Source organism: Varroa destructor, unplaced genomic scaffold, assembly GCF_002443255.2.
Source record: "Varroa destructor unplaced genomic scaffold, Vdes_3.0 BEIS01000001.1, whole genome shotgun sequence".
Lineage (NCBI taxonomy): Eukaryota > Metazoa > Arthropoda > Arachnida > Mesostigmata > Varroidae > Varroa > Varroa destructor.
The window spans coordinates 73,079,074-73,097,460 of record NW_019211454.1 but is presented as its reverse complement, the minus strand read 5'-3'; the positions used below and the strand labels follow the sequence as shown (position 1 = coordinate 73,097,460).

Sequence of the window (18,387 nt, the reverse complement as noted above, 5' to 3'; positions counted from 1 at the left end):
CGACTGTGGATGCAGAAGAAAGCGCCACTGACGTAGTCTAAAAATTTCCCTTCATTTTCATTATCAACGGCGACGGGATCATAATCGTTGTCCGTAATCAAGCCCGTGCACAACGTAAAACTGGTTTCCGGCTCTCATATTACCCGACATTACGTGACGCTGGTTCAATCATTGCTCTCCTGTTACTTCATTCTACTGAACCGTTACTTGTCGCGCATCTTTGTCGAACACCTGGCGACAGCAAGCCACAATCGGCCTCAGACACCAATAACTGTGCTGGGATGTTCTCAGTTGCCTTTTGCATAAATCACTCATTCAGCTATGTACATATAATAGGAACCGCGACCGCACAATCGATGCAAGCCAGCCACCTCGCTTCAGCTTCACACTACGAAGCTTGCAGCTCAGTGGTTCTTCAATGGATCAGGGTGGGTCGGAGTGCATTCGGCCAACCGAAGTACGAACGCATTTCAGTAGCAGAACCCACAGCATTGTGGATACCGCCCTCTGGGTCCTTTAGGAGGGCGTTGCGCTGCCAGGCCCTCAACGCGTCATCAGGCGGTAATCAAATTTGCGTAAATTGTCGACTGATTTTTCACACGCAGAGCAGCTCGCAAGGCACTAGTCTTAGATGACGATGTGTGTCTTACGCGTCATACTGTGGTGTAGCGTTTAGCTTTGCCCTCTATGATAATGTCCAATGAGATTATATCGGGGGCAAACAGCACTACTCCTACAATTTCCCGGAGAGAGCATTACGAATTGTTCGTCACCGCTTCTGTTATAGTCATTGTGCAACAGGATTGTTTTGTTGACCGCACCCTATTTCACCTTCCGACAATGCGTTCCCAGTTCCGTAGAACTACCAACACAAAGTAACAGCACTTATCGATTAATCAACGGATTTAGATAAACATCAAAAAGCAACGATCCTTCATTGTTCCAATATTTCGGATGACAACTGCAATTTATTGTCAGAAACGGCATGTGATAACCTACATATATACACACCTATATGTATATCTATATATTTGAGAAAAAGTGGGAATAGCTATAAGCTAAGCAGCAAACTCTCCAGTCTTGTGTTTGTTTCTGCCAGTAACTGAAACATTTATTAACGTTGTCTATAAATTGTTTCGTACGAAATGGTGGCGGTGCTCGTTTTTGACAGTCAAATCCGACCATCTTCCAGTCTACAATTGACGCTGATATCATAGCTACTTGCTACAAACCCCCTTTTGGATACAGTTTGTGTAAGTATCGCGTAGCGAATAGAAAGTTTGCTCACCCATGGGTAACCGACTAAACTAACGCACTGAATGCTTGTTATTCTAATTTTGTGCTCATTGTTATCCAAACCCGCCGAGCAAAATGCTATAGTATGGTCAATACGAACTTCACATCCATTTCAACTATGTGACTGTCCTCTTGCCTCTAGTGTAGTTGCATGCGAGGAAAGGAACTGCGTTCTTCATTTCTTAGCAGCTCTCTACGTCCGTCACTGGGAAGGATCTTCACACAGCCTTGGGCAAATACATAGACACTTACGCAGACCGAACATGTCGGGCGAACATGCCCGTGGCACATGCATACGGATTCGCATGGAAACATGGACGCGTAGTCGACCGACTGACGTAAATTGTGCTCCTCGTTGTCATGGTGATCGCCCAAACTGCCTGACTGGCCGGCCTACGACGGTGGTTCAGGCAGTTGGTAGTGCATTGAAAGAGTCTGTATGCGTGTCGCTGTGACTGCAGCGTTACCGGCGCGACGCCGCAAGGCAAAGCTCGTTCGTTCGTTCGTTTGTGTGGTCCCTTTAGCCTCTCCCCGCCCGTCAACACGCTTCATACATAATACGTCACCCATCGTGTGTTTACAGTTTGGAAAGAAGCCTACGGCTTCGCGAGCAACCAGCCCATTGGCTCACTGGTCTCCTTTCCTTGATGTACGTACAATGCCCCCATGTATGAGGGGCACATAGAATGGGATGGGCCCAAGCCGCCGTCTCATCTTAGCCATCTCGTCGCGTTCGGTTTCCAACGACGCCGGCGAAGCCTGGGAGCTTGTAGCGTTGGAACTAGCTAGCGTATCTCGAATTTGACGAAGCACCTCACGTCCTCCACGAACCGTTTCCGACAGCCAAAGTTGAATTATGCAAATAGCTCGCCTTTGTGGCTTGGGCTTCAACAGAGGTGGTGGCAGCTATGCCAGCAGTAGCATCGGCAGTGCTTGTGGTGTTGCTGGTGATGACTATCGTATCTCGGAAAAGCCGTGTTTACCACATATGCGAACACTTTCGACCTCGTCTTTGGAGCGGGGGGAGAGACAGGGATCAAATACGGTAATGGTAATCACTGACCGGGCCCCATCTCCTACTTCAAAGTACACCTTGAAAGCACATCGTTTCGTTTGCATAGCTCAGCCATCAACGTTACTCGGCCTCGGAAAATAGTTCCACTCGCTGGTCACGCTTTGACAAAACTGAACGAATGGGCTCCTAATCAGCATTTTCGCACAATGTGGCTAAGAGCTTGCAGGATTCACTTGCCGTTGTGTTTTTATGGCTAAATAATGATGTTTGCCCATGAATCCACCGTTGTAGAAACAGTTCTTGCTTTCTAATGTAGCGTTTCATTGACTGGAATATTTTTAATAATAGCTCGTAGCTTTTTAACTATTCAAGTGACTTTTTTTTTTTAGCCAGGTTGAATACTGAAATCGAAAAACGCAAAGCTTATGCGCGTTCTCGTTCAACAAATTAGTGACAAGCCAAAACGTTAGTGATCATTGAATACAGTGGATGATGTGTTTTGCACAACAAACGTTCGGTTCCATGATCGAAGTTGCAGACAGACGCGCCCTGAACTGCTTCTAATCTGTTTGAGCACGGACAGAGAAAATGTTGGAGCCTCACAAACGATAACTTTTTTATCAACCAGTCTGTGTACTATTAAAGCTTTTGCAGAACCGCTGGTAGACACGAATACCGCAAAAGGCTTCCGTAAATTTGCCTCCGTTTCAAAAAATGACGACAGTGTTCTACTCAACGAGAAATTTTGTTTGCATTTTTGCACTATCTCTTCTTTTTCACCTACGGCAGACAATGCCTTGACAGACTCATTTCATCTCCTCGTTTGCTGAAGGGAAAAGCCTTACGACAGGGGTCTGTAATCAAATTTGTTTCTATCGATTCCCGTTATCTTATCTTTTGGGTCCCTAAAAATCCAATTCTTATAATATACCCGTCACGTCTTGGAGCTAGCTCTCAATCTGTCCGCCCTTGTACGACATAAAAGACTTACTCGTACCGCTTTTATTTGTTAACACCTTGGTTAGTGTCCTCCGGAAAAAAGCAGGTATGCGGAGTTGTACCCTACGCCTATATCTGTGCCACGTTCAGCCGCCTGACTTAAACGACCCTTCGCGTCCTTCGAAACAACTAAGGCTTTCCTTGAAAAGTGAAAAAAAAACATCGTTTTTTTTGCTGCAAGTACACCTTTTAAGATGTAAACCTAATGTCCGAAACATGTAATACCGCAGCATATCAGTCACTTAATAAAAATCTAATTATGCATCGAGCTAGAGAATACCAACTGTTAAAGCTTTAGGCTAAAGATTAAATCTAATTAATTTAAAATTTAGACTTTATATTACATGGTGATAAAAAGCGGTACGATAGAACATGGGAAATAAGGTAAAAGTCATTCTTAGAAGATCTCAGTAATAATATTGAAATAAAGCACACATCTCTGAGGCGCGTCGTTGTACTTTCGAGGTTGTTAATAGTGGAACTAACTTGTTGCTACATAATTTCACCAGGCAGCGTTGAATTCAATCCTGTATAATGTTTTATACTGTAAGCGTCAAACATGTTGTGACGTGTCCTTTGTTCTGGCGTAGTTCCTTTGTAAGACTTTGCCGATTCAAGACCGTTTAACGGTGTTCTTTATGTGCAGTTCATCTATTTTGCATACAGACTCTCTGTCTATAAACTTCCATCCAGTGTGAACATTAAGCCAGCTGCATATCCTCAGACGCTGTCAAAAAGTAACTTCATCCCTCAACAATTAGACGCTTCTCGGTTTTATGCTGTCTACCACAGCCAAGCCTCTATACGGTAACTTATTCGTCATGCATCTCTTAAATAATTGCTAACTATCCAAGCTGAATATTTTACCATGTGTCGTTAGGTTAGGTACGCCAGTCGCCCTATCGGTATTCACCATACTTATGCCAAAGAACTTTCCTCTATATGGAGAGCCCTAAAACGAAAGCCCCGTACCGGCTCGAGTGTTTGGGCACCGCAGGCGCGCTAGGAAATGCACCAAATGTTTCCCTCGCAGCGCTCTGTGTTTAACAGCATAGATGCCTCTAGCCTTTTATCGCGTCCTACTGGTAATCTAAAGGTCCCTACATACTAAAATTTAGTAGAACACATCAAGCCATCCCTTGTTTCTCGAGCCTGCTCGCCCACTTAGAGCGCAATTAAGAAATGTAAATTTAGAAGCTGTATTTGCAATGTCGCTTTCTAAAAAATAATCCGTAGCGATATACAGTGGAATATACGGCAACATGCTATGCGACAAAATATGTGGTAGTTTACAAACAGTGATTCACCTATTTCTTTTGAGGCTTCATACCGATACTATTCTCCAAGTAATAATACGATATCTATTCGGTCATTATTACTAATGTTATTACCATTATTATATAAGTGGCTAGGCCTCAGTAAAAAACCACAGATAGTGCCTTGATCCTTCCCTCGTGTTATTTGGAACATGGGTTTCTTGAAATCCAGCTGCTTTCGAGAGGGTCGCTGTGACCAGTTAATAACACACCACAGGTGGAATTAGTGCTATATACCAAGGAGTCCGCAACAATAAGAAATGAATAAACAGGGGTAAGGAAAGTATACTGATAGTCGTTTGAATTGCGGTAAGATTGTTCTATAACATGGGTTTCGGACACAATGTGTCCTGGCGGCACAGGAATTCCCCAATTTTAGAGTGATAGCCACCGGGAGACAATGGCAAAGTGTCGGGGAGACTGCGATGGTAAATTTGACAACAAACACAACCCATGGACTGTCCATCGATTGCCAACCGGTTGGGCTGAATTACTCTGCGGAGTAAAAGGCCAGCACCACACTCCGAAGTTACTTTCTGTTGCTTAGTATAGCTTCCGTTCGCACAAGAATGGTGCCTCCTCAACGATATCGAAAGGCGGAAACAACGGTAAGGTAACAGCAGCAACTCCCCGAGGAAATCAAAGTATCTGTCACACGATTTGGTTTACGCGCACGCCCGCAATCCAAGTTCACAACTAGCAGATACTGGACTTCCTTAGGTTTTTAGGACCAAGTGTGCCTGTGTGCAAGTATAGGATAGACCGGACCTCAAAACAGTGTCAAGACAACTGTGTTGTTTCTCAGTCGCCTTCACCGAATGAGAAGAAGCTAGAAGCAAGACTAATGCGATATCAATTGAGGCGAGGACTGCATGAGCCCCCGTCTAGTACATCCAAATTTACCAAAGCAAAGGGGGTTAGGTTTGAAAAGAAGAGAGATGAGGTTTAGAGATAGGGCATTGTCTGTCTGACAAGTAACGCAGGCCTGATTGTGCGTTTTCCTTCATTGCTTGCCAGTGGACCCAAAGCATAACAGACATGATCATGTTTGAAACGTCTGTCGGTTTACGAGCATGTAGATAAAAACTTTTAGAGCAAAAGAAAGCTAGCAATTTTTTATTTGTTCAACATCAGTATTTGAAGCATAGACGTCGTGCTTCATTGAAAGAGCACAAAAAGAAAATTACTATGGTGATATGTATACGAACATTTGCGTGTTGCCTCTCATTAGGGTTTTAATGTGAATTCTAAAATAAAGTATTTGAATATTCAGTAAATATAAAATTGGCTTTGATTTCGCTCCGTTTAGTTGTCTTATGCTAATGCACATTCTTTACTTATGCCACCTATACCCAAACTGCCGACGCTTTTTCCACTATAATCCAAATATTTTTATATCAGATTATGCATACGTAACTACATAAACATCCGCACAACAACGCCATGTTTGCTTTCTACGGCATAGTAGGCACAACAGTTCTTAGTAGGACTATCGATATGTTTACCGTATGTATTTGTTGTGATTAATTTGGCCGGAGGATTGGTATATGAGCGTTTATGAGTATACATGGATACGAGGGCAGATGCCGTTCTGATTTAATGGGCCGCATCCGAGATCGAACGATAGGAGACGTTGCTGGATCGTAACGCATATTTGTCCGCTGTTCGGGGTTCGTGAGGGCTGCCAGCGAGCCTATGGACGTAGGGGGTAAAAGAAGGTGGTGGTAGGCGTAGGAGGACTATGCATTAGGTTGGTTCTACACAGTTGAAGTGCATATGCTTCAGTTGGTCGCTGGACGCGATGCACAGAAGAGTTAATCTTGTTTAGCATAACACGTCGGCATCGTGACAAGGCCGCCAAATAGGTTAGTGATGGTTGACGGCGGCCATAGTCGCACTTGGTATTAACAGACCGTTGACAGTTCGTAGACACTGTAATACGACGAGCCTAGCACGACGTGACATGCTTCCAGTATAATAGGGCTGGATGGGGCAAGCTATGATATAACCGGTAGCCAAAACAAAAAAGTAGGGAAAGCCAAATGGGGCAATGGCAATGGCAGCAGCAGCAGCAGCAGAGTGAGCTAATAATACCTGGCATTTAACAGGAGCGAAGCCACCGCATAGTCTTAACAGCTCGAAGCTGGAAGGGCGCTAAAGCGGAAATAGCAGGGATATCGGTTCAGGGAAAGGGAATGAGTGGAGGAAGTGGGTCTCAGCTAATGTTAATGAGCTTTAGCGATCCATTTGAATTTTGTGCGCTCGCGATTATCACTCGCTTATTAGGTCAACCAATTTCGCCTTTTTCGCCCAGTGTTAATTTTCACAAGTTTATCCTTCTAACAGCTTTAAACATGTGCAAAGATTTGCACAAAGGGTACAGATGCGTGCGTAGCATTGATATTTTCGCGTTCCATAGAAAGCAGCAAGATCAGAATAGTTATATATCAGGAAATATAAGTTGTTGCGTGAATACATAAAGACATAATTAGTAGAATCTATGATATGATTTGATAGATCTTAATGGTTTGCTTGTAAAGTGAAATAATGAAGTCATTATCTAGACAACGCTGCACGAGCGGTGAGAAGCGACAAAAGTAGGCTGCCATCTATAAATACGTTACAAAAAACGGTTGCGCATATTTTAAAAGAAGTATGCAAGCAGAGTGAAAATTTGAAACTATATGACCTTGTTCATTACACAACAAACATCATAATACTGATTACGCGCTATTGCCTCTATAACACAGGGTCTCCTTATCATTATTGGGTGAGTGATATGGTTTGTTTCGTATGCGCTTATTTCGTAGAGTACAACTTAACTGGCCATCGAATCTCATCGTTTTCTAAAATAGTACCATCTATGTACGAGAGTAACCTATGTGATAGTAAGTCGGATGACATAAGGTTGAGACAGCTATCTTAGGTTTCTTCCCTTCTTCTTTATACCATTCCTACTGCGCCTGGAACTGTTATGTCGCAACTTACAATGTGACGCCATCAAATGTCACTTACCGATAGATCAGCTCGACATGCTCGACTACCCGTCTGTGACTCTGCCCAGCTATACAAAAGTATATATATATATATAATACCAAACCATCATCATGTCTTCGTGCCTGCCAGAAAGGACGGACCCCATCGGCTGTCATGGTTGACCATGTGGAAGGCCACAGTGAAAGGCGAAACAAGCGAGAATGACAGGAGCCTGACAAACACATCGTGATACAAAGAACTGGAGCAAGAATTGGGAGTCGCGGGAGAGGAAAAAGCATTTTCACGACCGTAATGTTCTAATGCGGGACGACACAAGACAGACACACACATCCATGCAGGACGCCTAAGTGTAGATATCCGTGTACGGGCTCTTTTATAGCACATGGGCTATTTCTTTTTACATAAGATATCCATGAGCATATATTCTGTACATGTGTCCTCATCATAATAATCTTCTTCAAGTAATGAGAATCGTTCGGATTATAGGGTGTTGCGTTATTCTCACATTTCGTCTGCAAAATGCCCGGCTTTACATGATATCCTAAATATTTTTTTCCTTAACAACGCTGGAAGCTGCTTTGACTTATCTCCAGATTACCTTTGATTGGTGGATGATTTTCTAAATAAGAGCCTATGCATTACCCAGTGAAGGGTATATTGTGCAACATATTTTGCACGTGAGTTACAAATAAGTAAGAAACAGGATACTTTTAGTTGTCTTTTCTTTTGAACATCCCCTAGACTTGTCCGTAAAGAGCAAAAAGTCACCGAGTTCGTATTAATGTCTGTATGAAACTTTTTGGAAAAATGCCTCGATACGTAGCGTATCCTGCAAGAAACTCTAAACCGTGACAAAGCTTCTCGATTCAACTTGAAGCTTTTTCTGCTGCAAAACTCTGTTTTTATAAAACGCGCATTATTAGACTTGTCTGCCGCTAGTCGCATTTGAGCAAAATTATCATTTCACTTCGGGCTAGAACTGACGATCCCAGCCAATAGACTTTAAATCGTTCAAAATATTCTCGTAACGCCAGTAAAAGTGGCCGAAATGAAGGATGCCGATGGCAGAGTAGTTGCCATGAGGCTCGATACTGCCATATTTCAATCAGATTAATGGTTGCATCGTACGTATTTGGCTCGGTCAGATCGGTTATCAAAGAGCACAACAAATACCACCTATCTGATTTATTTAATGAAGGAAATCTTACATCTTTTTGCGAAATGGGGCATTTAGATGAAGATTTGAGCTTACTGCATTAAACATGCGTAGGTTATTTTATGAAAATGAAATACAGGTATTTCAATTTGTTGCCATTCAGCTCTATTTTTCACTTGTAGGCATAAAAATTAGCCGATCGAAAAAACTCGTTTTGTGACATAGCATGAAACGTACATACGTACATACATACTAAAGCTGCCAGTACTGCGTGCAGTTTGACTAGCCTGAGATATAATTCGAGCGGTTTATGAATCTCGGAAGGCTGCAAATCGAAAACATCACCGATGATGATTGGTTGGTGCATCCTGGGGCTGTAAATACAACCATTCCACTTAGTAGGACAAATCGCACAGGTCTTTATTTCATGAGGGCAAGCACACCCAGTGTCAACATTATTGCTTTAGGGACTGCTTTTCTAGGACAGAGTGGAGAATTCGGAGAGGTCGCAAGCGTTAATTTGCCATGAATAATGAGGTCCCATGAATAGTGAGGTGAGCTTATGGTCTAAAAAAAAGCTCTTTTGTGATGTGACCAAGTAAATGAAGCTTCATATAGGCTCCGAGCGTCACATGCAGATGGATGAGGACCGGAACTCAAATATAGTACAACCCATTGCGAACGCAATGTGGGACACCGAACCAAACCCTGTTGTACCTACAGCAGCCTTGTCGAGTGGAGAGAAGTTCCCCGGTGCAACGATTTACTGTTAAACGAGATCAGTGAGAAGAAGGACAAATGGCAGGGGAGGAACTGGCTAGATATGATCCCGTGACGTCGACCGATCCATCTTCGCATTTTCCGTTTACCCATGATTTCCTGCCTTACCCGAACAATGGCCTTTGTTAAAGACCAGCGATGCCGTTCGCAGAAGATGCGTTCATTCTGCCTTTTGTTTTTCAACGTAAGTGTACTGAAGAACATATTTAACGAGTAACTGTTGGATCGTCAATAAAGCTATTTCTTCTTATTGCTACATTTAGCGGCGTACGTCTTTCTTATTACTACGTTAGCTCTGTCATGCAGTACACAATCCACAATGAACGCATCTCATGTTTAGGGTTGATTTGCACGTAGTGGTCACCTCTCGGCAGTTCACAGTACGCTCAGTCTAAACCTATATCGCTACCTATTCACTTGGTCCTGTATGCCGTTCCAGCATGGCCAGGCCAGGAGCCGACGCGAACACAATGTGATATGCTCACCAGCAGACTACGGTATACTACAAGCTCTTCAATCGTCCCCGTAGCCGTCATCGGCTGAGTCGTCGCTCCGGACCCACCGACAACAAGTGGATATAATGCGGCGGCTGCTGCTGCTGCTGCTACTGCTAGTAGCGATCGTGGTAATAGTGTTGGCGACGGTAGTGGCGATGAGGCCTCTTCATTGTTCCCGATTACGGCTTGCTCTCCATCATAGCCAGGAGCCCCTCTGTAGTTTCGTACTTTTTCGAAGAACTGCTTCCTAGTTGTTCAGCAGTCACTCTCAGGCACCGCAGCTGTCCCTTGCAATTGCATGCCCCATACCGGACTTCCTTTTAAAGGACCGTTTGCGTATTCCCTTAGCAGCACTTCACGTGCTCACCGGCATGTGCAACACGGTGAGACTTTGGGGGCGAAGTGACGATTATTGTTGTTAGTAATAAATGAATTAATGAAGGAACAACTAGCGAATCTCCAGTGTCGTGTCGGCTGTGCTGTGAGAGCGCGAGGGGTAAATGTTCATAACGACGCAATCAATGCACTGGGGCAACTGACAGGCTATCGTGCCCCTTCTAGCCATGGCTCCCGAAAAAGTGGTATTATTGAGGAGGAAGGAGAAAGTCGGCGAAAATGTGCAATGCTGCTTATGGTGATCTCTCTTCGGCGATCCTTCTCTTGTTTTCTGTGGGATAGCAACTCCTGATGTTCTTTTCGTTGGTGCCCTGACGTGAAGCACTCACCATGTCGGTTAAAGATGGAACATTTGAAGGGCATACATAGAACACTGGTAGTATTCTAGTGTGATAAATGATCGTCGAAATAATTAATGAGTACATTCACCTATACGATGTCTAAGCGAACTAGGGGTCGCCTCAAATAAGCATCTTCCTCTATGGAAACCTCGCACACAAACGCGCAAGCACGTAAAGAGACGCTTGTATAGATGGACTAGAGCACGGAAGCATTCTGCTGTTCCCTGTGACAGTTTGCTCCCTAAACTGTCTGCACTGATTTTGGTTCTCGGTGTTCTCCCTTTTAGGAAAACTACCAGCGAACAAAGGGAAGCATGAACGGAGTCCATTTTTTGGCTCACATACAATTATTACACTTAATGGATGTTAAAGAACTGCCGTCATTTGTAAACGTGTTATATAACCACCGGGAGTGGAACGAATCCCGCTTTCAACGTGATCTCCTCTAATCGTCGTAAATGTCGTAGTTAACTCTCGCAATTACCCCAATCGGAAATTTTTAGTTTCCGCAAAAAGAAACTCTTCTACGCATCATTGTGAGTTGATCGCGTTTTGGAAAGCTTCAAAAAGTGTTAGCTTTTCTCAAACAGTCATCGGGGTGATGTTATCGAAATACCTTATAAGTTAATATAATATATTCAATTTGGTCAAGTCATCTTATAAAATTTAGATTTAATAAATTTTACACAGGTTAATCTATCAGTGTTTTTGCAGATTGAAATCAATAGATGCTGTCTATATCAGCTTTTGCCGACTGTAATGTTTATTTAGCAAGTAGTTCTTAACAGATTTGTCAAAAAAAAATGGACGATTAACATATAATTAACAGATCCAAACACATAGATTCATTAAACGAGCATTAACTGTATCTGCTTTACCAACGAGACCTAGTAAATTTCATAAAGTGCGCGGGTTGCCCGCTGTATCTGAAAGCTTGCTTAGCTATGCTTTATTCATAGAGAAGTTTGCAGTACGTGTATATGCTCTGTTATCTAAACTCAACAGTATTCGTAGTTTGTCACAAGGATAGATTTGTACATTGTGGCACCATGAACATCAGTAACAACGCGCAGTTCATGGTTTCAAACGCAAAGCACCCTGTACTAGGTAACGAACACCTATGTTAAGTAGAGGTAACGCATCAATGATCAGATAAAATTATAGGATCATATTTTAGATATTTCGATGCTAACAATAGGCATTCGCCTTTGAGTTCGTCGGAAGAGAACTATCTTTTTCTTGTATCATGGCCAATACAAGCAACCGAAGCAGTCCCAGATAGAAAGAGAATTCTAGGGAGGTCGTAGCCACCGTTGCAATGAATGACCGGCCATACAGCAGCGGGTCGCTAAGAGACGTCAGGCAACATGTCCCCTACGGCCACTTTGAGCAGTAAGACGCCACAAGTAACGAATGCATTCCCTAAAAGGTGCAGCGGCAGCTTTCACGTTGGCAGTGCAGACATACGCCGATCCCTGATCACCGAGACTCAAGTCCGTGAGGCTTTTTCTTTCGGGAGGAGCTAACCTTTCATCGTTGGCGTCCGTAGCATCACGATCAGGCAATGCAATGGCTACCAGTACAGTGACGGTGCAGTCCGGCACGGTGCACTACTGTGCGCTGGTAATATAGCAACCCACACTTCAACGATGCGGAGTAACCGTCGGTTGTAGAGACTCGCTTTCCGCGCGAGGCTGCTAACCCATCCCTGCAGCTGTTGTTGCGTTTGCTTCAGCAAGGTTTGGTAACAAAGCTCTCCAATGTGATAACACTAGCAAACTCCCTGAGCTGCCTCTTAAAGCCATCTGGTATGGTGCAGGTTAGGCTGGAACGTGCTTCCGAATCCCCTACGGGAGCCATACGGAGTGTGTGGAGGGATGACTTGCCGACCCTGATGGTGCCATGCATGTACCACTACCGTTGTTACCACCACATGGTTGCTTAGTATCACAAACAGAACCGAAACACTGGCCCGTACCGCTTGTGATGTTCCATGAAGCAGCCACGTCGAAAGGCTGAGGGTAACTGGATCTGGTAGGACGTATAGCGGCCATGTAGCGATGTATGTACACGGGAAATGAAAGGGGGCACGATGGGTATGAAGTATGAAAGGGCAGAAGGGGCACATTACGCATACATACACAGATACAGACACTGATCTGCGCCAGGATGTTCATTCCGACACATGGTTTAGCTATGACGCGTGCCAAAAAGCAAGACGCACAGAATCGAGGGAGGGAGGTAGGAACGATGCGAAAGAGTTGAGATACGACACGACAGCGCACGCTAACACGACATATGTACGTGCGTAATGCTTGCTGTATATGAACGGGCGTTGCGTGAACAGTTAGACCTCGGTTTTTGGAAACGGATGAGCTTGCATTCTTGGCGAAAAATCCGCAACATGTACAGGCACCTGCTCTTGTGGTAGCACGCACTGAGAGTAACACTTACAGTTTGCTATACGCTTCTAACTAGAAATGCTCACTGATGTTGGCTTATAGTCTTCACGTATCCAGTCGATGCTGCGCTGCTACTGACTAGCGTTACGCTAGTCCAATGCAATTTATGGCTCATAAAATATAGCGTCGTTCAAGTTTTCGCATAATGCAGGCCGATACCTACTGAAATATGGGCTATGACGGTCTACGAAAACTAATAGATTATTCGATAAAGTCTGCGAAATTAAGTGCGCGTCAAAAAAGCAAAACAAGTGATGTGAGCTGGAGTTCGCTTCCTTCTTCTGAATTTGATAGCTCTTGCAACAGTTCGGCCCACCAAATGTACATCGTTTCAAATCTCATACGTACCTATTAGTTATATTCAGACCTTATCGCGAGTGCGCCAATGATTTACAAACCCATTCCTGTCGCTGCATAATCTTGTCCTTCTTTCACCTGCCCACCTACGGTTGATCCTGAATTCTCGATATCATCTGACCGCAACCACCCCATCTATAGACTAGTCACGTGGGACGCACTGGCAACGATTAGATTGAGTGATGCAAGTGCTATATAAGATCGCCAATTTTTTACTTCATTCTAGGGAAAATCCGAGGCAGACGTCTGTACACATGAGATACTCCTTGTTACTCAAAAGAAGCATAGATATAGGTTTACGACGAGAGAGTGTAACATGTACTACTAGATTTCGAATTGAACCTAGTAATCAACTGCGAAAGCCGCAAAGCACTCAAGCAGAAACCCCAAAAACGATGCGGCCGAGCGACAGATCTGAGTGAAAGTGAACGAATGTCGGAACTTGTTCTCTCGCACAGATGTCACTGTCATTTACATACATTGTGCACGCGAAGTGCATGGTGTCTCCACTTCGAACTAGGCTTTGTATGGTCACTAGCCATATCTGTCCAACCCAGTTCTCGTACTAATTTGTTGTCCATTTCCTCGTTTGTCAAGTTATCACAGTGGGTACACCACCATAACGGGTAACTTCTCCTGTCCTGGGTAAGAGCAACACGCCACGTTTCGTTGGCAGACATTGGTTGTTATGAAGGCACGTATACACAGGACGAATGTCAATGAAGGATGACGAGGTGGTAACCGTTTCTGAAGCAGGCTTAACCCATTGGATGAAAAGCAGTTGTTATTAATATGCTACATATTTTGTCTAAACTGTGGGCAATAAAGCTTTGGCTATTGACAGTTCGAAATAGTCAAATCGCATAAAAATGTTTGTTGGACTTATACTCTAAGTAAATAAACATTGGGACGTATCGTCGACACTTTGTGGTCTAATTTCCCGTCTGCTAGCATACCCCAAGCCTTTTTTTCTCTCCTGGCAAAGTCTTGACTTAATTTCAGAACAACAATCTCACACCATGCTTCATTCAGGGCATATATCAACCGCAAAACTTCTCGTTGGGCATGCTGTAGGCTAATTTAAACTCTATGGTTATGAACGGCATTGGAAGACCAATTTGCCTATTATGTACAGACGAAAATTATTTTTCTTTATGAGAGATTTCTTTATGAGAGAAATGAATTGTTCTGTTAGTCATTACTAAAGGCTAGCTGACTGATTCCGTCAGCCAACCGCTCACTTTAGCGTAGCGGCCAAGGAAACAAGAAAGTAATTAAGTATCTTTTTCATAAATAAAATTGCTATTAGACAATGGTATATCTGCCTCGTGTAAAGTTCTGAAAGAAATAAGCCTTGTTTAACATTTGCTAGTTATATCTGCTTTAATAGCGCTAGAACCTTAGTCTTCTACAGCATTTGCTCATCTAAAAGCTAGCATTCCAAATAGAAGGTTATTGTATTCAACCGCTCGAACTGCTATCGGCGACCAAATGACTTCTAAAGAGGTAGCATTGGGTCGTATTCAGAAGCGAACGCTACTTAAGTCTAGGCCATATATCGTAATCATAGATTCGAATCGAGAAAGGACATCGGGGATGACTGACTCTCAAAATCTTGTTGGCAGTTTTACTACATACAAGGGGGTCAACTAAAATAGCTTAGAACTCTCAATTCATAGCTTCTTCTTATGCAACAAAACACAGAGCAAAAGGCTGAATTGTCAAGATGCTTTTGTTAGTTGCTTAGCCTAGAGACGTGCCGAAAGACAAAAACTTGTCCCATAGGGCACTACTTGCCACAGCTAGAGAAAAGGGATTTGAGGCGAGCCTCATAAATTCAAATCAGCTGCAGACTTCTTTACCTTCTAGTGGATTGTATATTATGGACATTGATGACGTTCGTTTAGTTTAAATGTGCCTTCCCTCTCATCTCACCCCACCTCATCACCCGTGAACTCGACCGTGGAGGTTCTCATGAATATTAGCAGCCTCCCGTTATAAAGTTTCTCTAAATCTGCCTTTCTCTCGTACATTTCAATGTTGAGTTGATGCCAGCTATTCGACTACGTTAGTTTCTTGTATGATGAGATTCTAGGGCCTGAAACCAGAATGCTAAATGCGTCATAAGGTCACATAGCTCTAAAAAAATTTACTAGAACCTTGCCGAGACACCATATAGCGGAATCTATGATCCCCTAGCTACTCGCTTACAATGAGTGCACAAATAACAACTCAAAATGCACGTTTCAGTACGTGATAGTTCGAATTCCGCAGGGGCACAAAATACATTAGAGTAGCTAGGAAGTACAAACGCAACAGATTTTCTCGCTTCTTCAAGCATGTGTTTGTCCAAGAAGCTCATTATTTTCACGTAACGAGCGTTCTATGTATCGGTAACGTGTTCATTGTGATATCCACAAATCCACTGGAAGAGGATAACCCGTTACTGTTAGCTGGACCTGAGTTTGTCACCCTGAGAGCTCATTGCAGCTTGGTAGAAAAAAAGATATACATATATATATATATATCGCTCAACCAAGTGTACTCTGGTCGGTCGACAACTAAAGCTTCACTGTATATGCTTCAAATTCTTTTCCAGAAAGATCTCCTATGCAGACCTATTTTCTATATTGCTTGTCTTCTACCGAACGTATATAGATATAACGCTTGGGCCTAGCCTCCTGAATGGTAATTGCTCTAGGAGTAGGTTATCTTTCGCGTTTATTTTCATTTCCTGCTCTCTTTGTCCTAACTGTAGAACGTATCTACCTTCACTCTGTTGATCCTTCTCCTGACGTTTCTTTTTTTTTTTTATTCTTTGTTTGGTAGGTGTACGCCGCTGTATTCTTACCTGTTTCTGACACTGGCAACTGTACCTAACAACGATAGCGCTTTGGACGATTGATGTGTTTGTACATGCATATGGTTTCGTACATTATATGCCAGCGGTTTATCCCTGGAAGCTACACATGCATGTATGCACAGCGATACCTGCCGCTTTTTCCACATTGACTAGTTATATTAAATCATAAAAAAAATAGCAAGTTCTGGTTTGGCCTCTAAACGTATTTTCTTCTTCAATTTCTGTCGAAATCTTGTTCGTTCTCTTCCCAGACAACATTCGCGCTCTACGGACAAAGTGACAGGTTTGCTTTACTTGTTCCGTACATATTCCATTGGCCGCACGTAGAGAGACGTGCTGTGTTACGCATCGGCAACGCGTACGGTCAAAACCTTTTCTCCGATGGTCCTACTTTTTGTTCGTGCATGAGACTGTTACGCAGACGTTTTTGTTTTGCGTGAGATTGCTAACACCCCACTTGCAGCGCGCGATGAATTTGAATCATGAGAAAGGCGAACGGAACAGCATGTGTACCTGTAAAGTGGGCTCACAAGAGAAAGTTACAGGAATCACAAGCTGCAACTCTTTGTTTCGACCCTGAGCGGACGAGCTATTCACTACCGTGGTATGCTTTTCTTTTCTCGATTACCCTTTCCTTTCCAAGTTGTTTACTAATTTAGCATGCATAGAACTGGCCCCACATAGTCAGAACCTCTTGTTCGACTCTTACAGACTGCTGCCATTCTTTCATTCAGTATTTACCCGTCACCTTTTTCACGGTGACTGACCATTCGTTCTCTCAAACGGTGCTATTTCTCTCACACACACATAGCTAACGTTCACATTCGCTTCGTACAAATATTCCTTTAGCTGCACGTTCTCTTTCCGCGAGCGTCTCGTGACCAAAAAACTTTAAGTTCCCCCCTTACATAACCGTACCCTTCAAATCCGTTAACGGAGCACTGACATGCATTCTTACACACGCCATTACAACTATCAGTACTGCCGTCTGAGCTATTGTCACCAGTGGCTCGGCCGCCAAAACCTTTCTGTACGATCTACTCTAGCAGGCAGTAGTCACTACCGAATGTGGCCACCCCGTCGCATCTTCGGCTGCTTCGTCCGCTTTGGGCTCTTACATGCTTGCCGAGTAGACTTCTTTAGCGTCCCCTTCGGAACAAACCCATAATACTTTATAGCTCATCCCAGAGGGACAACAGCCAAAGCAATCATATCGTAAAGTGTTTAAACATGAACCTTTATTCCCTATGGGCATGTCCGAGTTGGGTAAGCCTGCTCCTTGAGGGCGTTTCCGTGTCACCCTTACGCAGACGCGCCAGTACGTTGCCACGTTACCACATATCGTGCTTGCCATCCGGTGAAGCGCGAAACAGACAGGCGACCAGAGAAAAAGAGAAGGGGGAAGGTCTGGGAGAAGCAAAGGATACACCCGCGGTATCTCGCCTTCTCATACGAGACCGAGCCTACGGCTTGTCGGTAGATCTCTGGGGCTATGAGGAGGAAGGGGGATATGTATCCATGTTCGAGGCTAAAGATCGAGCGAGGTGAGCGCTGCTGCCAATAGGAGTTACGTTAAAGTGGATCTGGCGTAGGAGGGTAGACACTAAATGAATAGGCCGCTTGCAAGCAGTGCATCCATAATGTACGCCCACTACCATGCCCGCTACAAAACGGAACAGGTCCCGTCTTCAGCATCCTCGCTATGCCCTCTCTCACCAAGGTTTCCTACTAACGCACTGTTTTCCTAGCACAAAGCGTTCCTCATGCAACATCCATCCCCTAGTCCGGATTTGGCGCCCAACAAACGTTCTAAGGGAGAGGCAAATTGCAAAGAGGCAGCGTGGGAGGAACCGACATAGACGACTCCGAAATATACCCAGAATTCAGTCTTTGGAGAGTTAGCGATCACACT

The 18,387-nt window shown here is 43.8% G+C and overlaps 1 long non-coding RNA gene across 1 annotated transcript; it reads left to right on the top strand.

Moving 5' to 3' along the window:
* Window positions 1–7,140: 7,140 nt before the first annotated feature.
* LOC111243118 (uncharacterized) lies at window positions 7,141–11,094 on the top strand. Its single transcript, XR_002670312.2, has 4 exons — window positions 7,141–7,396; window positions 7,753–7,984; window positions 9,379–9,743; window positions 9,999–11,094. It is a non-coding gene; the product is annotated as an uncharacterized LOC111243118 (long non-coding RNA).
* Window positions 11,095–18,387: the final 7,293 nt, after the last annotated feature.